The 15,524-nt window shown below is 42.9% G+C and overlaps 1 protein-coding gene and 1 pseudogene across 6 annotated transcripts in view; both read left to right on the plus strand.

The window, feature by feature from the left end:
- Positions 1-15,524, plus strand: part of MRO (maestro) — a 31,287-nt gene that overhangs the window by 7,843 nt on the left and 7,920 nt on the right. For 2 of the 6 annotated variants that reach the window (XM_039841461.1, XM_039841504.1), the window contains exons 2-5: positions 2,354-2,394; positions 3,550-3,703; positions 4,883-5,021; positions 9,451-9,589. The gene's annotated coding sequence lies outside the window, so the exon portion shown is untranslated. Of the gene's footprint in view, positions 1-248; positions 305-2,353; positions 2,395-3,549; positions 3,704-4,882; positions 5,022-9,081; positions 9,161-9,450; positions 9,590-12,658; positions 12,758-15,524 lie in introns of those variants that run through there. The other 4 variants (XM_039841483.1, XM_039841470.1, XM_039841475.1 and 1 more) reach the window with 4 other exon arrangements.
- LOC120590148 (uncharacterized) lies at positions 7,318-7,436 on the plus strand (annotated as a pseudogene).

The raw sequence follows: 15,524 nt of genomic DNA on the forward strand, positions 1-15,524 counted from the left end.
AGTGTGAGTTTCTCTCCATTTACCCCCAAGCTGAAACCTTGTTTCACTTTAAGGCACATTGCCTGAGTGAGATGGTATTAGGAGGTAGGGCCTTTGGGAGGTGATGAGGTCATGAAGATGGAGCCCTTAGAAATGGGATCAGTCCCCTTATAAGACAAGACATAGGAGATGATCGCGCGTGCTCTCTCTCTCTACCATGTGAGGACACAGCGGGAAGGTGGCCATCTGCAAACCAGGAATCTGGCTCTCACCAGACACTGCCTCTGCTGGCACCTCGATCTTGGACTTCCCAGACTCCAGAACTGTGAGAAATAAATGTTTATTGTTAAACCACCCAGTCTACGGTAACGTGTTATATAGCAGCCTGAACAGACTAAGACACTCACGGTGTGTAAAGCACTGTGCCGGGCGCCACGGGTTCAGTGAGGTCGCACAGAGACCGGGACACAGGCCTTGCTCTCCACAGGCTCACAGCCCAGGATTGGGGAGATAGCTCCCTATGTAATAATTTGAATACAAATTGGCCAGCGATAAAAGGCTATTATAGGAATGCAAAGTACAGGGGGAGAATTTGATAAGGCCGTTAGTTCTAGGGAGGCCTTTCAGTGTGCAGTTTGAGCAAGGCCTGGAAGAAGTGGTTACAGGGAGGGTTGCAAACTCCTAGGCATGAAAAATAGACACGGAGTGTAGACATTTTCAGGGAAGTGAAAGGAGCCGACTGGGTGGGCCTCAGCCGATCCCTCGAAGGCCTTAATAGAACAAAGACTGACCTCCCCTGAGCAAGAAAGAATTCTGCCAAAGACTGCTTATGGGCTGTAACTCTCTTCTGTGTTTCCAGTCTACCAGCCCACCCTGTCAGATATTTGATTCAACAGCCTCCTCCATTGCAAGCCAGTTTCTTAAAATAAATCTCTCTATGTACACACACACACACACACACACACACACACACACACACACACACTGTTGGTTCTGTTTGGGGGAACCCTGACTAATACATATACTGTCACTAACAAAACTGGGAGCCAGTGTCATGGGCTTAGGTCCTGCTTCTGCCACTTAATATATCTATGTAGTCCTACTTAAGTCTCTCTGAGTCTCTGTTCTGTCACGTGTAAAATGACATGAAACAATCTTGATTTGCCTGGCAATGAAAACTGTGGCATTCACGGCCAGGATGAGAGTGAAGCTCAGAGGCTTAGAGCTCAAAACTTCCTGAGACCCTTCCTCTCAGATGCTCACCCACATTTGCATGCTCCTGGGAGTATCTCCTAAAATTTTGTCCTAGGTGTCTCTCTTGTCTTACTTTAGCTCTGGCCCTGATTGTACAGAGAAAACATAATGGACATTGGGTAGAAGAGCCCATGGGCTGACAGCTTGTGACCTCTCTTAGGGCAGAGATCATACAGTTTTTATCTGTATTTTTATCTTTATGTTCACTACACCCTAGCGTTGGGCAGAGAGCCTGGCTCCGAGGAATCTCAATCAATGTTTATTGAATTAATAAATATTTGTTTAATGACGTAGAGAAACCAAGGCAAGTATGATAAGTAAATAAATGATAGGGCTCTGAATAATCAGTCTCCAAACAGAATTCAGCAAAGTATAAAAGAGCATTTGTTACATTAATGTGTCCAGAGAAGACCTCACCCTGGAATGAGTTCAGTATTTAAAATCTATTTTCCAACCTGTAACAGAATAGAATGCATGTAACATAATCAAAATGTGTATAATTTGTAATCGAAATCAAGGTCTCATACCATTGACCCTGGAACAAATGTATGATTCAAAATGCAAAACTCCAAAGTAAAAAAACTTTCTGTAAAATTTATAACATTCATAATACTCTCCTCCTACATTCATTCCTGAAGGGATTTTTTTTTTTTTTAAGATATAAATGTCGCTCTGTTGTTAGATTTGGGGTTGCTATGTTACTTAATTATATTAAATGTCATTTGTGCTCATCCAAGAAAAATCTTTACTTTCATCTTCTTTTTTTGGAATAATGTACGTATAGCCTAAACAAATATTCGTTTGGAGGGAATGAATTGTTAGCATAAAATTTGTAATAATGAATTCAGCTTTACTTTTATTCTAACAGAATAAAAATCAAAGTGAGAAAGACAGCTAATCTTATTCTTCCACTTAGAACCATAAAATGAAGGCAGCACTAATTAGTTGCTTTCTAGCAGGTCCCTGGGTTTTTAAATGATGGTAACTCTAGAAGCACTGAGTTTACACTCCGTTAAAACTGAATTAATAAAAGAAAGTGAGATGAATGACACTCTTGTTCTATGATTAAATATATTGGTTGTCTAATAGATAAATAAATTTATTATTTGTTTGATTTCAGAAGCAAGAATTGACAGGTGAATATACCTGCAGAGAACAGAGGTACGGAAAGGGCTCTGCCTCCTGCTTCACCACCGGCCTCTTCCTCCCTCGCCTCCTCAGCTCCATGGCTATGAAAAACAAGACAGAAAAACCCTACAGTCTATTTTTTAATGTATTCTGTAGGAGAATGCGCACAGCAATTAAAATATATTTTTTAGATTTTATTTTTCATGCTTAAAAGTGAAGAAAAGAGACCTATGATTTTCTATTCTGGTAACCCCTATTGATTTATTTATTTTTTTTAAATTGAAAGCAATAAATGCTTTTGGTAAGAAAATTCAAACAATACATAAAAGAATACATTTGAACGAAAAGCTCCCTTCTTCACCCAATTACTATCCTCATAGAAAACTCGTTAATGATTTCTTGAGTGTCTTTTCAGAAACAAAATTAGGCTATCTCAGCATATGTTTTCCTTTTTTTTTTTTTAACTTACATATACTGAATTATAATATATTTTCCTCTGCACCTTGTTTTTTTCACTTAAGAATATACCTTGAACATCTTTTTGTCTCAGCACATCCACTGTATTCTTTTTGTAATGCTCCCTAGTATGTCACTGTATAAATGTACCCTAATTTATTTATTTAACCTGTCCGCTGTTGCTGGACATTTGCAACAACGTTTTGCTATTACAGATAATGTTTCAGTGAACACCTTTTAACATACATCTTGACCTTGTCCTTCTATGTATTTATAACTTAACTGGGACCAATGCATAGAGCTGCATAGGTTGTACACTGCACTGAGCATCTCATCTGTGTGGGCGCCAGTCACTTTTTAGACATTATAACTTTAAATGCTTATGATAATTTTTGGCAGCTAGACATAAACTGTCTCGAGGAAAGAGTTCCTTTTCCTAATTTGCACAAAATCATCATGGCCCTGGGTAAACGACTGTCAACAGAATTACTGAGGTAAAGGACACCTACACCTGGATTTCTGATACCCATTGCCACCTTTCCCTCCAAGATGGTCGTACCCATAGACACCAGTTTGGAACGATTTCGTGGTTGACTCTGAGATCTAAAACTTACTGTGTTGTTTTAAGCCCTGGTCAACTTTCACTTACCCGAGGTTCTAAGAAAGAGTGAGAATAGGAACACTTAAAAGCTACAAAAATTTGATTGTACCTTCCTTTCCCTTTCTTTCCAGGGACGAAGGAGCAGAGACCAGCAGGAGAGAAAAGAAGCTGCTGTAGCCCAGAGCACCTAAAGCTTGTGGAGTTGATTCCTGAACATATATGTGTTGATAAGATTGTCTTCTTTTGTTCTTTCTTGGAGGAATTAGATGAGCAGTATTGGGAAAGGTGCAGTAATGCTGTAATGGTGGGGAGGCTGGCATTATGGGATCGAAGATGGGATTGTCGAAGTACATCCGTTGTGGGTTATAGAAAAGCATAGCTTACTGTTGTAGACTTCTTTAATCCCAATGACAGACTGCCTCAATAATAGCCTGGGTTTTTAATGACAGCAGCATACATTATAAAGCACTTTTGGCCATAGGCGTATTGTTCCATTAGTCAAATTATGCCTGATATCGTTCTCATTACCATAAAATGCCTCCACATTGGACACTCAGTGGGGTTCTACTGGATGCTACTGTACATTTCAAATGGCAGGAGAAGCAGATGCAATCCCGAGACGATGGTTACACCAAGAGGAAGGACATTGTTAAGCAACGTCCACAATGAACTTAAAACAGAGATGAGGAAAGTGGGGAGCGGCGGGCGGGGGTGGGGCGGAGAAGAAAACGAGGTGAGAAAAGATTAAAGAGGTGGGAGGAAGGAAGACCATAGAGAATAAGAATAACATTAAAATAATATTGAATGTCAACTCGAAAAATAGAAATAAATTAAAAAAAAGAAAAAGCAGAGAGAAATGAAACGTAACTAAGTAAGTAAATAAATAAGTAAGTAAGTAAGTAAGTAAGTAAATAAATAAATAAATAAGAAAGAAAGAATTGTCTTCAGAGGTAAGTGACAGACTCTATGGAACTACTTTGGCTGGTCAAAGCAGGAAAGGAAGTTGAATGTGTAGACCCCAGTCTCATCAACCTGCTTGGAGACTCTGGACAAGTCCTCCACCCACTCTGCTTGCCCCTCAGTTTCCCTACTTGTCAAAGAGGCATGAGAGCGACACCCCCTTCTAAGGTGGGGAGGACAAAAATCACCAAATAGTATAAGAAGGCTTGGGATGTCAAAAGCAGGGACAGAATGACACAAGGTCATGTCTGTGGGTTCGACTTGGCCTCTCATGGTGCTGTATAGTGATCCAATTCTCTTCATCAATAAAGCATGATAACCGTCTCACTGAGAGCCCTTGCAGAAATAGGAAATTAACACGAGAATCCTCAAAGTTGGCAAAACAGCATGGCCTGTAATGTAATGTATCTCTAGCAATTATCAGGGGCAGACAGCCTAACAAGGTCTTATTATGTAATTTCTTCTTGTGATGAAACTCTAATCTGTTCTATGTTTCATCTTCAGGGACAAAATGCAGTTTACGGCGGGTCCCAAACTTGTTTAAAGGGCGGGGGTGTTCCCGCGATTAGTTACATCTGCCTTTCATCAGGGCGAGTTCTGAAGCAGAAGCCAGCCGCGTTGCACTCCTCACGGCCGGGCTCAGGTAAGACGGCACAGAACATTTTCTGGATTCAACCTGTTCTATGAAACATTGCAGTTCAACGGAACTCATTGGTTGCTATCAATTTAACCAATCTGGCTGAAAATGTTTATATAAGTTTATGATTATTTTTGGAAGGAGGAGTATTGGTGATGGTGTGGGTGGGGTTAATGAATGTCTCAGACAGGAAAGGTGTTTACGCTTGAACTTTTCTTTTTAACTTTTATTTGCATTTATTTCATGCTGAATTTATTCCCAGGCCATAAGTTTTTGTTTCTTCAGTTTCTTTGGGGATATAGTTTTCTTCTAGGCAACAATCTACTCTTTTTTTTTTCAGTAAAGATCATCTCGATCTAGCAGGCGGGGTTCGTGTAGGGGTTAATCCGACCGTAAGTTCTGTAAGCCTTGGAGATGTATCTTGGGCGTTTTGTTCACCAAGATGAGCTCACTGACCAGAGAATTGACATCTAAACTCTCAAGGTTGGCATTACTCTCCGCATTTCTAAGCATGCGCAGGAAAAACTCAGCACGCTTTTGGGGCCATCCACCTTCTGTCCTGCCCCACTGTTTAGCTTGGGCATTCCACCATCGAAGTGATGAGGTGGCATGTGTTGCTTCTGTAAAGTGACATCTTTTAGAGACTTGGTGTCTTTTCAGATATGCAAACCTTTGATGGTCTGGGCAGTTTCACAGATGCTCATAAAGTGAACATGAAAATCTGAACCTCCTGGTTTGCATGATTTTGTGGGGTTTTCTGGGTCAAGTGAGTAGTGGACCATTTTCAGAGATTATCTCGGGTTCCTTACGGATGAGCTTCAACTTATTTTTGCATCCTGGTACTACTAAGGACTGTCAAGTAATAAAGTCAGAAAAACAGAAGACAGGACAGCCAGGTGGTGGGTTGGACAAGGACACGGCCGAGAGTGGCTTTCTGTCCATAGAGTTTGTAGACCTGGAGAGCTTTCCGTTTACTCCGCCTCTGGATGTCAGAAGGCTCAGGCTGTGCTCCTCTGTGACAGCGGGTGTTCGAAGCCAAAGGATAAACGGGGTGCTTCTCCTTGTGACATCTACTCTATTCAAAGATTTGAGACAAAGAGATCATTGCTTTTTGTTAAATCAAACCAGGTGTGGGAAAGCAAACAGGGCCTGAAGTTTGAGATGAACTTCCCAAGGGATGTGTGCTTGCTGCAGGCAGCTCTGGCTCTGCCATCCGTGCAGGTGGCTCGTGGAAGAGTTTGGGGGAACATGCGGTTACATGGCTCATCGGGGGTCATCTGGCTGGGCACCCACGCCCATGCTGTGCATGTCTTCTAGAATGCCTTTCTTCTCGATCTCTCCCCGCTAAAGTCTGTCTCCAATAAGCTCAGGTGCAGATCTCCCTTCCTTTACAAACGATTTCCTTTGGACTGCCCATTGACTCTGTGTTCTTTGTCACTTCCTATCTATGGCACTTACTGATTCCCAGGGACATGTAAGGCCACGTCTCAACTCCTCTCCTGGCTGGTTCTCCTGGAGGGTACAGTCTAAGTGTTGTGCCACCTGACGAGCACTCTGCCTTGTCGAAGGGGGGATCTCAGTAAACCTTCGAAGATAAAGAGCGAATGAGTGAGAAGCTGGTATTCCTAATTTGGGGCCTAGCAGGCGGCTGATTTTATTTCTTTTTGAAAGTGAAAATCAAGAGTGGGTTTGGTCTGGCTAGCGGGTGTTTTCTGAAAGAAGATGAGAGGAAGGAAACTAAAAACCACTCCTCCTAGACAAGTTTTCCTGTTAGGCAATGCACAATCACAGAAGGAGGATCTTCTGAAAATCCTGACACTGCAGAGACAGCATTTTGACGGGCGACTGTCATTGGTCCTCATTTTCCAAGTCTAAATCGAAAGTGAATTGTTGATCGGTTGACTTCTGCCTGCTGCCCTTCTCTTAGGGATGCAGACTAAATAATTGCCCTCTGTGAATTTTCCAGATGCATCAGTCCCAATGCACCTCTGATGATAAAGAAATATTAACTGAGAATGAATAGAGTCATTAAACAAAATTAAATAATTATGATATGTGAAGGACATCATGTATTGTAATCAAATTATGGAAGAAACTTCCATATTTATGGAAGAAACCTAATTCCCAGAAGACTTCTCTTACGCCATATTCGGGGAATCTTAGTTCTCTTGGGCATCATGTCCTAGTTTGGATACTCCCCAAATTTGTGCTGTGTCTGAGACTCTCTGGGACCATTAGCTCTGTCCAGGCCCTTTGTGAGAAGTGTTTAATAGAGGTGAAGTCGGATCAGAAAGGCTTCCAAGTCTATGGCCATGCCACCCTGAACGTGCCCAGTCTCATCTGATCTCGAAAGCTAAGCAGGGTCGGGTCTGGTTAGTACTTGGATGGGAGACCACCTAGAAAGACCAGGTGCTGCAGGCATTAAAAAAAAAAAAGAAAAAAGAAAAAGAAAGAAAGAAAGGCTTCCGAGTACTAATTCTGGTTCTGAACCTGGCTTTCTTTGTGGCTTTAAGCCAAACAGGAAAGCTTGTCTGCACTTTATTTTTCTTATTTGACAAACGAGGAAGACACTGTTTCTCTGTCAAACGTCTCAACACCTGAATACGAAGCAACTTCAGCCTCCTCTGTCGCCAGGTTTAATTTTTTTTGCGTTTTGGTCATCCTAAGAAATCCGGGGATCCGTTCAGTGCCAGGATGTCTTCCGCAGTCGCCTTCCCACTCCTGGCAGTGAACCCAATTCTGGTTTTACTGGAAAGATTACAGCTAATTTGATGACTTGAACTTGCTCATCATTCTCATTTTCTGCTGACATCTCTCCACGTCTGCGGATGTCTCCCAGTTTCAGACAACTCTCCAGAGCTCACTCTTTCCCCTGGCCCCGTGGTCCAGCCAGTTGCCTCTTCCTATTCCACTTCTCGCTACTCGCACCGCCATATCTTAGGTTTCCTTTGCAACTGTTTTCTAACGTGCCCAAGTTTTAGTCTATTTTTAAAAAGCACACTAGAAAACCGAAATGCCTTCGCTGGACCTTGCCGTCTCTTCGAGTCTATTTATCGCCTTCCTTGTGCAGCCGGACATCTCAATTTCCTCTTTCCACACGGCCCCTTAGATTTGCTAGCTTCCTTTCTCTGTCGTTGCTGAAATTGCATTCGCAGAGGTCACCGGGGATGCCCTTGTGGGCCCAGTTCACACGGGGCATTGTTTGAACGCCATTCTTGCTTCCTCAGGCGCACTGGTCCTGGCCCTGCGCTTCTTTCTTTCGACCTTGCGTTCTGACGCACTCCTCTGGTTCGTCTTTGTCCGCCTATCTCCTAGAGTTCCCACGCTCACCCACTGCACAGCACGGCGTCTAAGAGTCTAAACTCTGACATCAGCCTGCTTGTGGCTGAATTCTAACTCTGCTACTGATTAAATGTATGACCTTTGGCAAGGTCATCCCTCTTGCCTCAATTTCCCCATTCTTAAAATTAAGATGGCAAGATACTTACCTTAGATTTGTTGTAAGAATCAAACAAGATAGTCTATGTAATATTTACTTGCCCCAATGTTTGGCACATAGAAATATTCAATAAATGTTATCTGTTAGCATAATAATATGCTCCTAGAGCTTTGAAATGTCATTTTCTCCGCCCTTTTAACACATATTGCCCATGTTACCCAGCACGGGGCCAGACAATAAACAATTATTGGTAGATTTATGCACGTGGTCGTAGAGTCCAAGGAAGGAGGAATGATGGGTGGAGGGAAGATCTCAAATTCTGCAAATACCATCACACCCATGTTTTTGATTTGTTTTACCAATAAATCATTTAAATTGCTGATAGTTTAAAACAGTCCTTTCAGGACCAGTGGTGTTTATTGAGCAGGAAGGGTCATCAACAGTTAAAGCTCTAGTGTTTGGTGCACCAATCAGTCACAATGAGGCCGCTTGGCCTGGAACACAGTGCCCCATCCGTAAATTAAATGCAGCCCTAACAGGACTAAGGAAACGCTACAGCGGCGGCTGGGTGCGGAGGCCGCCCGGAACCCGTCTATTGAGTGATGCTGCCATCTGGTGGCTGCACGAGGGAACTGTTCTGGGCTGAGCCGTTTCATCTGGTGCAGAAGAGCCTCAAAATTGCAGTCCTTTCTTTAGAAAAGTGTGGGTAAGACTCGGAATGAGGGAAGAATAAGAGAAAGCACAGCGCTGGGGTGGGGTGGGGGGCGAGAGAGAAGGGGGAGGAAAAAACACCTCAGCGCAGTTTGGGGAGGTAAAGGGCACAAGTGATGCTTGTGTCCATCTAGAATAACCTTGTCGGTAGCAGAGGACAAGTCTCTCCTCCACCCCAATATCATCTAAACTTTGATTTTTTCCTTCACTTTCCAACACTCAGTGCTAATCCGTTATCCTGAACACACTTTGCTTCACCTTCTCATTTCCCTTCTTCCGCGTTAGGAATTCGGGGCTGGAAAAATTGAGCCGAGTCATCCCATTTGGCTGCCACCCCAAGAACAACAGCCCCTCCCTCCAAGTCGCTCCCGACCAGCGCTCCAGACACGAGCGCATCACCTCACCACGTGTGAGCCAGCCGCAGGTAAGGGCCAGCCCAGACTGCTGCGGAAAGAAGCCACCGCCCACTGGGGCTCCCCAGTCTTTCTGGACTGTCACTCAGGCCACTGGTATCAGAGGGAGTTGACGTTTTCTTCTAAAGTTGAAGTGGGCCATGTTGACCATCAAGACAATTTTTTTTTCTTTTCACAAACTATGTCAATTCGATCTGTATCAACCCATAGATGGACTAGAGACAATTATATTAAGTCGACAAACAGCTTTAGGATGAGAGGGGACGGAAGGGGAGATATTGATGCTTCAAACTGAAGTGTCTACGGTGTGTCAGCACACAGGACACTGTCTAGGAGCGGGATATATCTTGTAACAGTGACGGAAAGTGTAGATTTGGGAGTTTGGAACGGACCTCTGCCTCTACCGGCTGTCCCGGTCTCTAAAACAGGCATAATTAAACCTACCCCGCCAGGCTGTTGCGAGGATTAAAGGAAATACAGAAAAGGCCTCTTCTTTGAGAGGGTGAAACTGGATTTTAGAGAGTTAATGGGAGAAGTCGGTTAAAGCAGAGATTTATAAAAGATGACACATATGTCAAATATTTTATTTTACCTTAAAACATAGAATTTCTCAATCTTTAATGTAGGGCCACGGCCTTTTCTTTGAACGGCCTTTTCCACTAGTTGGTGCTGTGTGAATTGTCTTTCTCGCATAAGCCATGCACATTGTACTTCATTTATGAGCTCTAGTTTTGGTTTCTTTCAGTGTAGTGAGAATATAAAGACATCTGGGAAGGCACTTTCTGCAAAATCATTCTAATTCCAATAATCATTCCAGATTATTAAAACTTTTTCAAAACTTTTACTGTCCACACCTCATTAGATAGCAATTTTTAAAAACAGCTTCCCACTGTTGAATCTTTCTGAAACATTCAACCTTGCTTTCATAGCAACACCTTTCTTTGTATACTCATATTTCATCAGTTGCTGTGATATTTAAATTTCCGTTATAACAGTCAAGTACAGCTGTCCTAAACTGATCCCTGGTAAGCATATAAGGACTAGTGGAGTAGAGGTCAGGAGTCACTATCAGCCACAAACATTGGTTGGTACAGTTCACAGAGGCCTTGGAGAACATGGTTAACCTGGCCGGTTGGTTAAGCGGAGGTCAGTTAAAACAGCGTCTCCTGCAGTATATACAAAGTGGTAAATATAGTGTCTAGTATTTATAAGTGTCTAAGAAATGGTGCTATTATTATTATTATCATTAAAAAGTTCAGGGTTGAAAGGATTGTTAGAAATCGAATAGTTGCTTTTTCTCATTTTACAGATAGAATCAAAGTGTTTTATAATTATGGCTTTTATATATACCTTTTGGTTTCAATAAGTAAAAGGATTATTATATAAAGTTAATATTTTGAGTCAGAAGGAGTTAAGTTTGTAAAGGCACCTAGGATTCAGCATAAAGCCCTGAACAGTCTTCTAAGTCACCTCGAACCCATGTCTGTTCGGGAAGACCTGGTAGAACGATAATGTGGCAAAGCAGCCAAGCTCCAAGGGCCCGGGGCGGGGGACGGTGGGGGGCGGCGGGGGAGGGAAGGTTGGGGAAAACATGGGGACAGGGCACTGGCACACTCAGAAGCACTTCCCACAGGAAGAAGAATTTGTTATAGAACATGCACAGGGATGTGTGAAACTATAAGCAGGACCAAGCCTTTGGCTTCAAGGTAGCCAGGTGACCTCCCAGCCATGGCCTCACTAGACTAGAACACCTGTGATGACCAGAGCGACCCACTAGAAAAAAATTAATTCTCATAGCAAAGAACAGCTGTTTGGGGGTGAGGTGCAGTTAGAACACCTAAGAAATCTTAGAATCCGCGAGCCGTGTTTATTCATAGTTTACTTAAAATGTTTCCCTTTGAGATCCTGTATTGTGACAGATGGAATATATCTTTTTCTTTCCTTGGGTTGGGTCTGAAGGACTTCAGTTGTTGCAAAGGAGGAGGGAGGACACTGCAGGCTGGAGGGAGGGCAGGTGGGTGGCAGGAGTCCTTTAAGAAGCTGCAAACTCAAGAGACACAAAACTCCAGGTGATAGTCTTTGGGATCCCGAATTAGCTTACTTTATTTTTTAAGGAAGCTTTCAATTTAAGAATAGTACCCAAGAAGAGTGCACGAATCATGCCTGTACAGCTCGATGGGATTTTCATTTTATTTTGAAAGTGAAATTCAGTGTGCTTCACAAATATATGCCTTCAATCTCTTGTTATCTGTAGACCGATGCTCTCCCCTGGCTTACCGTGGGCCCCAGCTACTCCTCAGGCTTCGGGGCCTCTCCTGATGCATGGCCTCAGGTTAATAGTGTTTGTCAGTTCTGGGGTGATCTCATTTCCAGTGCAGAGGTTCTTATATGCCAGCGTGTATGTAGCATCACCAGGCACCTTGTAAAAACATGCAGTGTTCAGGCCGTATGCTCCCTCCGATTCAGATCCAATAATTATGGGACAGGCCTGGAGTTTTTTTATAACGAGCGCTCCAGAGGATTCAGATGTAGGAGGTCCAGCCAACTATGAGAAATGCTTTTCCTGCACTCAATATTGAGATGAGCCTGACAACCTGTGAGATCAAACTAGATTACAGAATTTATCTTGCGATGGGGAAGTGGGGAGGTGAGGAGGGGTTTGCTAGCAGAGGTGGTGAGCAAGAGGTGAAGCCCTGTGTGTCTCTAACCACATGCTCTATTTTCCACATGGAGCACTCAGCTCTCGTTTACTTTTCCCTGCTCGAGAGCCTCCAAGACTTTAAATTCTAGACGTGTCATTACAAAGTGACAAGCCTGAGTACTTGGCTTCTGAGGCCTAGAAGGCTGTCTCAGATGGCTGCAGCCCTCAGCGGCTTTGCTGATCCTGCAAGAGAAGTCAAGTGTAAAGAACAGAGAACCAGGGGTGCTTTCCTCCCAATGGAAAGAAGCGTCAAGCGACTGTCTTATGCTTCAGGACAGAGACACCAGCTGTTTTACAATGAGGCCTGTGCCCTCCTTGGCGAAGGGCCCTCAGCTTGAGGGAGCTTTGCTTCTTTTAAACTCCCTATACACATTGTTAGGCACGGTCAGCTTGGACCCAGAGCGTTCGGCCTGAGAAGCGGCAGGTTCTGTTGAAACAGATTGTGTGCAGAAAACCCAGGAAAGAAACCTCTGAGCAGGTGGGGTTTGTGTGTGTGTGTGTGTGTGTGTGTGTGTGTGTCCATGTGTTTTGCCTCTGTGAATTTTGAAATTCCTTTATTCTGGAAAGCATTGGCATGGTATTACTGTGACTCTCCAAGTGTGGCCCCGACCAGCAGCACCTGAGAGCTTGTTAGAAATGCACATGTGAGGCCCCGCTTCAGATGTACAGAACTTTGGGGGTCGGGTCTGGGTACCTGTGTTTTAACAAGGCCTCCATGTGATTCCACTGCATGCTCGTGTGTGAGAATCTCTGGCTTCATGTAATGCATGTGAGAATGCCTTTACTCAAACTGAAAAAAAATCTGGCTGATTCGTAGGGGTGCAGTTTTCTGGGTTTTAATTTAGGTCCCTCATTGCAGTGGTTGGGGGAAGTCTGCTGGCCAGAGATGAAGAAGAAATAGAGAGTGGGGGGTATGGGTGAGGAATTATTTTCATGCACTTCTCCAGTGTCTTCTGACCAAGGGAGCATAACCAAAACCACATGGGGCAAAGATAGTGAAGAGGCCAAATCCCCGTACACCTCCAGGTCAAACAGTCCAATGTGCCAAAGCACAGCTGTTTAACAGGGTTGGGTTCTATCCACTGCCTGCATTTAAATAAGTTTAAGTCTCAAGAACAATCAATAGGATGGCCAGCTTGTCCCTGCTTGTCTTGGACTTTCCCAGTCTTAGAACTGAAAATCCCATGTCCCAGGAAACCCCTCAGGCCTGGGCAAACCAAAGTGGTCGGTCACTAGTACTCTAGTTCAGTGACTGCCCACTGGAATTACTTGATGAGCTTTAGACATTACTGCTGCCTGGGCCCACCTCTAGAGACAAGGATAGATGTGGTCTGGGGCACAGACGTGGTCTCGGGTGACCTTAAAGCAGCCAGGGTTGAGAATCACTGCAGCTACTTGCCTGTCATTGCTCCTACTTAAAAATAAAATAAAATAAAATAAAAATAAAACCAAAACAAATAAAAGTCAATGGTTTGGATGAAGTTGGTCTGGTAACACACACTGTATGCAAAAGATGATTCAAAATGGATCAACAACCAAAATATAACTAAAACTATAAAAATGTTAGAAGAAAACAAGGGAGTAAATTTTTATGATCTAGATTTGGCAATGGATTTTTAGGTATAACACTAAAAGCATGAGCACCAACACTGAAAATCGATAAACTAGACTGCGTCAAAATTCAGAACTACCGTGCATCCAAAGATATTAAGAAAGTGAAAAGACAACCTACAGAATGGGGAAAATATTTAAAACCATATATCTGATAAAGATTTAGTAACCGGAATACATAAAGAACTCTACAACTCAAAAAGATAAACAATCCAATTATAAAATGAACAAAAGATTTAAATAGATATTTCAAGATATACAAATTACCAACAAGTGCACAAAAAGCTGCTATCGGGGAAATGCTAATCAAACCCACAATGACACACCACTTCACATCCACTCGGATGGATGTAATAATAATTTTAAAAACTAGAAAATAACAATGTGGGGATGTGGAGAAACTGGAATTCTGGCACACTGTTGGTGGAAATGTAAAATGGTACATTCACTGTAGAAAACAGTTTGGTGATTCCTCAAAAAGATAAACATAGAATTACCATATGACTCAGTTATTCTGCACCGAGGTACATTCCCAAAAGAACTGAAAGTAGATACTCAAAGAAATACTTGTCCACCAGTGTTCATAGCAGCTCTACCCATAATACCCAGCAAGTGAAAACAACCCAGGTGTCTATCAGCAGGTGAATGGATGAACAAGGGTGGTATATCCATATAATGGAATATTATCCAGGCATAAAAAGGAATGAAGTGCCAATGCATGCTCCAAACGCGGATGAACCTCAAAGACATTATGAGCAGAGAAAAAGAGCGAGACATGAAAAGACACAATTTTGAATGATTCTATTTACATAGAATATTTAGAATAGATAGATTCACAGAGACAGATTAATAGCTGTCAGGGGCTGGGGGGAGGGCAGAATGGGGAGTAACTCCTTAATGGGTATGGGGTTTCCTTGTGGAGTGATGAGAAAGTTTAGGACTAAATAGAGGTAGGGGTCGTACAATATTTAAAATAGTTAATTGTGTGTTGTGTGGATTTCACCTCAATTAAAAAAGATTAATGGTTCACTTTTATCTACAAAACACAATTGCAACTAAACTCGCGCGTGGTCAAAGTCCCTCAGAGCTGGCCTTTACTTCCTGGAGCCTTATCTTTGACCACTCTCCTATTTTCATTGTTATCACTACTACTACCACGAGACTCAGTGCCTGTTCGTGGAACCCCCCTGGAATTTCAGCGTGTCAAAAACACTTCCACCTCTCCTGGACGGTTCTCCCGTGCGCTGTGTGTGGGCTCTACCAGCTGTTCCAGACACGGTCCTCTCCAGCTCTTTACACCCACATACCAGCAGGTGTCCCCTGGGAGCCATCAGAAAGGCAGAATCCGGAGCCCCTACTCTGGACCCATTGAATCTGAATCTGCATTTTAACAAGATCTTCCGATGATCTGAGTGAACATTGAAGTCTAAGAAGTACTGATGTATACTGGTGGACCTCAACTCAGGCCGAAGTTCAGAATCACTTTGAGAGTCGTTTACTTGTAACATATAGTTTAAATAACATATACATGTGGTAAAATTACTGGATATTACATGATAAAAATTACGTGGTAAAAACTGGATATATATTTTTTTAAAAGTGTGAAAAAAGTAAGTCTTCCTCCCACCTCAGTT

This window comes from Pteropus medius, unplaced genomic scaffold (genome assembly GCF_902729225.1).
Source record: "Pteropus medius unplaced genomic scaffold, Ma_sr-lr_union100, whole genome shotgun sequence".
NCBI classification, from domain to species: domain Eukaryota; kingdom Metazoa; phylum Chordata; class Mammalia; order Chiroptera; family Pteropodidae; genus Pteropus; species Pteropus medius.